This window comes from Protomyctophum parallelum, assembly GCF_964188405.1.
Source record: "Protomyctophum parallelum genome assembly, chromosome: 7".
Taxonomy (NCBI): domain Eukaryota; kingdom Metazoa; phylum Chordata; class Actinopteri; order Myctophiformes; family Myctophidae; genus Protomyctophum; species Protomyctophum parallelum.
Window position 1 is genome coordinate 35,126,652 of NC_139705.1, and position 6,999 is coordinate 35,133,650.

A 6,999-nucleotide genomic window follows, 5' to 3' on the forward strand; every position below is an offset into this window, starting at 1 on the left:
CGATGTGTTCATGATTTGCAGCATTTTGTTTGAAACTGAGCACTCCTGTGAACTTTGGAAGCCAATCTTAACCAATCAGGATGGAGTCTGAGAAATCTGAAAGAGCGGTTTGGTTGAATGGCTCTAGAGAGACTGTGTACCAATTTGCGTGATGTTTGGACAAAATCTGTAGGTGTACTGTGCAAAAACTTGTTTTGCACAAAGCGGCCTCCTGGTGGCGCTATAACAGGCCGTTCTGGAAAGTTTGGGGCAGAGGTTCATGGTTGGCATCCAGGGAGTGTGTGTGCAAAATTTGGCATCGACCGGGTTAACGGTGGCTGAGATTAGCTGTTCACGGACGGACACACGGACACACGGACACACGGACACACGGACACACGGACGGACGGACGGAGTGCAAAACATACTCTCCCCATGCCTTCGGCTGGTGGAGACAAATATGAAGCCAATTATTTTTTATATATATATATATGTGGGTTTCGTTCAATATACCTTCTACCTCCAAGCTGAAAAGAACTCCTCAATAAGATTCAGGAAAGGAGAATAAGGTGGAAGGAATAGAACTGAAAAATGTTCTAATGATGCCAGCAACTGTGTGGCTGAGATTGGGTTGGACCCTCTGGCTCATGGTCAAACCATGATTGAGCACATGGTCAACCACAGTTGCCCAGATCTCATTAGATATCACCGTTCTCCTTCTTCTTCCTCCTCCTCTTCCTCCTCCTCCTCTTTGTCCTCCTCTCCCTCCTCCTCAATCTCTCTGTCCACCTACACCTCCTCATCCTCCTCTCACTCTTACCCCACTCCTTCTCTGGTTGTCGATCTCTTCAAGGTTCTCCATTGTTCACCAAACAAAACAAAGGCTCTCAAGTGCCTTTTATGCTGCAGTCCTGATTGCAAATTGCTCACCAGATCTGAATGTTTAGAGATTTGACTATTTGTGTGTAGTTTGAGATTTTATGTGAGAAGTGTGTGCAACAACTGAACATTGTGTGTAGTGTTTGGAGGTGGGTTGTAGGTTGATGCTTTTAGATTTTATGTGAGAAGTGTGTGCAACAACTGAACTTTATTTTTATTTTTATATATATATATATATTTTTTTTTTATCCCACGATTTTGTAACCCATTTTTCACCTCTGTGTCAATCATCTAATGTGATCCTGGGCTCTACACACCCTCCACCAACCTAGTCCCCATATATGGGGGACAAGGGGAGAGCAACGGACTTGAACTCATGCTTCCTTCATGCCTGAGTGTCCAAGTTGCTCCTTTACACCTGACAGGGGGGAGTTTCCCTGGTTGGACGTAACGCGTGGGAGGAACACGTTATTCCAACAGCAACAACTGAACAATGTGTGTAGTGTTTGGACAGCAAGGTGTGTTGTAGGTTGATGCTTTGAGATTTTATGTGAGAAGTGTGTGCAACAACTGAACATTGTGTGTAGTGTTTGGACAACAAGGTAATGTGTAATTGACATCAGAGTGTAAAGAAGGAAAGTCAGAGTCTAATGCAGATAAGGGAGTGTGATGTAGTGCAAATTGTGTCGAGCGATTGGGTACATGTTGTGCAAATTGTGATTTTTGTGTGTTAACAATCGTGAAGAACGTTGAGCACGTTTGCACTTCCGCATTTTCGGCACCAAGCCCAAATCGAATAGCGGGGGGGCGGGACTATCACTCCGGTTCAGTCTCTATCCTTTGAATACTCTATGCTACACAGTACACACACCAGTGTTTCCTGCAGGAAAAAGCTTTGGCATGGTGCTGGGCACCGGGGGACCTTCTGGCGCGCGGCCATAGGACGCGGGTCAAAAAATTTGATTAATTAATTAATTCGATTAATTCAATAGATTAATAAATTAAGATTAATTTGTATTATTGCTCTTGTATTGCTATTGGAGACACTGGGGAGGCACTGGGGGACACTGGGCAGGCACTGGGGAGGCACTCAGGGGCAGCACACTGGGGAGGCACTGGGGAGGCACTCAGGGGGACACTGGGGAGGCACTGAGGAGGCACTGAGGGGACACTGAGAGGACACTGGGGAGGCACTGGGGAGACACTGGGGAGACACTGGGGAGGCACTCAGGGGGACACTGGGAGGCACTGGGGAGACACTGGGGAGGCACTCAGGGGGACACTGGGAGGCACTGGGGAGGCACTGGGGAGACACTCAGGGGGACACTGGGGAGGCACTCAGGGGGACACTGGGAGGCACTGGGGAGGCACTGGGGAGACACTGGGGAGGCACTGGGGAGACACTGGGGAGGCACTCAGGGGGACACTGGGAGGCACTGGGGAGGCACTGGGGAGACACTCAGGGGGACACTGGGGAGGCACTCAGGGGGACACTGGGAGGCACTGGGGAGGCACTGGGGAGACACTGGGGAGGCACTGGAGAGACACTGGGGAGGCACTCAGGGGGACACTGGGAGGCACTGGGGAGACACTCAGGGGGACACTGGGGAGGCACTCAGGGTGACACTGGGAGGCACTGGGGAGGCACTGGGGAGACACTCAGGGGGACACTGGGGAGGCACTCAGGGGGACACTGGGAGGCACTGGGGAGACACTGGGAGGCACTTTGGAGACACTGGGGAGGCACTCGGGGGGACACTGGGGAGGCACTGGGCAGACACTGGGGAGGCACTGGGGAGAAACTGCAGCCACTGGGGAGACATTGAGGAGGCACTCAGGGGGACACTGGGGGGGCACTCAGGGGGACACTGGGGGGACACTGCGGAGGCACTCAGGGGGACACTGGGGAGGTACTGGGGAGCCACTGGGCAGACACTGGGGAGGCACTGGGCAGACACTGGGCAGACACTGCAGGGCAGACACTGGGGTGGCACTTGGGGAGTCACTGGGGAGGTACTGGACATTTCATATCATACACACACCATGATTCACTAGCCCCCTCAAAAAAAAACAGCTTGACAGCTTGGCATGGTGCGATTTACAGTATTTCAAGCATGGCGCAGCGCCATACCAACAACATTGTGCAGGAAACCCTGCACACTACACACTCTACACTTGTACACACACACACACAACACACCAGGGCTCCAGACTACGTCCCGGGGACTATAAAATATCTATTTGTGACTTATTGATCTCAGCCGGGACTGTTTCGGGACTAGAGGAGTTTTTGCACTGAAAATGTGCATATCGTGCACACGGGTCTACGTGAGACAGCTGCATAAATGTTGCAGCGGCACCGACAACACTGGGGAGGCACTGGGGAGACACTGGGGAGGCACTCAGGGGGACACTGGGAGGCACTGGGGAGGCACTGGGGAGACACTGGGGAGACACTGGGGAGGCACTCAGGGGGACACTGGGAGGCACTGGGGAGACACTCAGGGGGACACTGGGGAGGCACTCAGGGTGACACTGGGAGGCACTGGGGAGGCACTGGGGAGGCACTGGGGAGACACTCAGGGGGACACTGGGGAGGCACTCAGGGGGACACTGGGAGGCACTGGGGAGACACTGGGAGGCACTTTGGAGACACTGGGGAGGCACTCGGGGGGACACTGGGGAGGCACTGGGCAGACACTGGGGAGGCACTGGGGAGAAACTGCAGCCACTGGGGAGACATTGAGGAGGCACTCAGGGGGACACTGGGGAGGCACTCAGGGGGACACTGGGGAGGCACTCAGGGGGACACTGGGGAGGCACTCAGGGGGACACTGGGGGGACACTGCGGAGGCACTCAGGGGGACACTGGGGAGGTACTGGGGAGCCACTGGGCAGACACTGGGGAGGCACTGGGCAGACACTGGGCAGACACTGCAGGGCAGACACTGGGGCTTGGCATGGCGCGATTTATTTCAAGCATGGCGCAGCGCCATACCAACAACATTGTGCAGGAAACCCTGCACACTACACACTCTACACTTGTACACACACACACACACAACACACCAGGGCTCCAGACTACGTCCCGGGGACTATAAAATATCTATTTGCGACTTATTGATCTCAGCCGGGACTGTTTCGGGACTAGAGGAGTTTTTTTTTTTTTTTTAAGATATTTTTTTGCGGCTTACGCCTTTTTTTATTGATTTTTGAAGGGACAGACAGTAGGCTGACAGGAAACGGGAGAGAGATGGGGGGATGACATGCAGTAAAGGCTGTGTCAGGTCCGGGAGTCGAACCCGCGGCACACTGCGACTGGATTACCAGTCCGGTGCCCAGACCGTTACGCTACGGCCTGGGCGACTAGAGGAGTTTTTGCACTGAAAATGTGCATATCGTGCACACGGGTCTACGGACAACATGAGACAGCTGCATAAATGTTGCAGCGGCACCGACAACACTTGAGCCAACAAAAACAAAAACAGGTGCAGCAGTATGTACCTCATGTAGCAGTCAGAAAAATGATGCGTTAGGAGGAAATTATTATTATTAATAAAACGAGGGAGAAGAACAGGCAGACAGACCATTCACACAGGCTCAGCGCTCCCTGCAGCACAAGGAGATGTACGCCTCCCATTTCTGCACATAAAAAAACTTTCAAATGATAACAGCCAAAAGTTAACATGTACAGTAAGGAAACTGTCGCAAATTAATACTGTACATGAAACAGTGGCTCTCAACAGTCTGTGGACGGTGGATGGAACAATGTAGTGGATGATCCTGCTATTGGTAAGATATTAAGATCCATAAAAAATATCACACGCCTAACACGGGGGGTGTTACCTTAACACCCCACAATGACAACTCCGACCTGCAAGTGAAAAGATCACAGTGGGCAAGTTTAGGCTGTGCATTGACCTATGTGTCTGAGCCTGAGGTTCTGACGCAAGTCAGTGAAAAACTAAGTTTTCAGTGCCACACAATAACAGACATAAAAACAATAATCCATGGACCCGATGACTTTGCATGCAATGTACAGCAATAATGATCCATGTCAACAAAAACTAGCACAAATTTGCAGTAAAACAATAATCCATGCACACGATAATTTTGCACGGCCGCATCCGACCTCCACCGATGTTATAAACAATAAAATCCACGTAGGAATCGCTGTAGAAACATGACAGAAGTTGAAACATCATTACACAGTGCGCCGCCATCACAAGTGTCGAGGACACTGCCCCACAACAACACCCAGGTAACGTTTTCACACTACTTGCCCTAGGCTCAGACTAAACACTATTCACTTCTTTGACCGTGGAAGTTAAACCAGGACCGGCACGCCATAGGGGGTCAAAAGGCGTCATTGCCCCCTCAACCCAACATCCTCATATGAAAAGTGTGTTTGTATTTTTGTATAATTCCTTATCTTCCCTTTTGTACTGTCTGATGTGAAGGAATGTGTTGCTATTGTCTTTCTTGAGGTGATAATGGGTGGCTGTGAGCCATAGTTTCGAAGCAATTCACACATTAACCTAACAATAGACCTGCCAATGAGTTCTGTGTATCAAATACATTTCTATTTGCTTTCACTACATGGGCCCAGTACACTGGCCTCAACCTGCCACACAATGTATTGTCCAATGTGGTTTCACAGCAGTGGTTGACAAACACTGTAGAATGACCACACTTGCCAATACTACCTGCAGCTTCCACAGATATACAAGTTCACCTTATTAAATATAAGGTCTTTGCAAAGTTACATCTGACTTGCCTAAACATACTGTTACATAAACTACAGTACAGTATACATACTATTTACTCTGGGTGTGCAAGTGCGATGTGCGGCCATCCACTACTACATGTGAAGGGCAGAATAACAGGTTTAAAAACAAAGCTGAAACATGAAGTGGAGGCTGTGAAATCCCACAATTTCTTCTTTACCATTCGCACCGCGCGCCACTAGAGGTGAGCCGCCCGAAGGCCGACGAACTTCTAGTAATGCAAATCACAGAGGCGCCGCTAGAGGGTCAACACACAAGACACACATTTTAACACCCCATGTCTGCACGGCGGCAGAAGCAATAAACAATAATGTATGTCTTACCTATATTTGGGAGAAAGTCCCTTTTCCCATCAATTAATCCAACCGGGCAATAGTGTGCAATGCACTCTCCAGCTCAAATGTGAATAGAGGTGCAATCGTGCAACCATTAACAGGTTCCTGTGTCACGCAGTACCTGTTACAAAGGTTCCTACTACCTAAGCAACAGACACCCATATTACTCAAAAACAAACAAACAAACACTTTTTCAACATCTATTTTATTCCCCAAAGTTATTATAGTACATTATTGTTGTAATATATATATTTGTGTGTATATTGTATGTATATATACTTAGACAGACACAGAAAGCTGGCTATAGCTTTCTGTGGCTTTCTGAGCACATTCCGTGCTCATTCAGCCAATCAAATCACCGCTATAGGCCTATATACCGTACTGTAGGCCTATATATATATTTCTATTTTTTTTTTACAAAAAAGGGGGGGAAAAGTTTTTCTTCCCACCACAAAAATATACATATTGTAATGTACTTTTGTAAGGCAAGGCAAACTTTATCACACACTTCAACAAGGAAATTCAAAGTGCTTTACATAAAACTATTACATCAAACTTTATCACACACTTCAACAACAAGGAAATTCAAAGTGCTTTACATAAAACTATTCTATTATAAAACTACATTTGAATACACAAAACAGCTAGATAAAAATTACAGTGCAGAAGAAATAATTAAAAACCTCAGTGGCTTTGAATTAAAATAACTGAGTTGTAGCAGACCTGAACTTGAAGTTTGTGTTGGCACTTTAATTGTTAGATATGTGGTGCATAAAACCCGAATGCTGTTTCTTAGATTAATTCTGACTCTGGGTTCACAGAAAGCAGACCAGTCCAAGCCAACATGATAGGTCTGGATTGGTCTTGATATAGTACAAGACGAGAAATGTATGTTGGCCCTAGTAGTAGTAGTAGTAGTAGTAGTAGTAGTAAAAGCAGTATAATGGCTATAGTGGTATCTTGAACCATCTATCCTAGATCAAATAGAGAAGTGATAAAATGGATTTTCCTTTTACAAA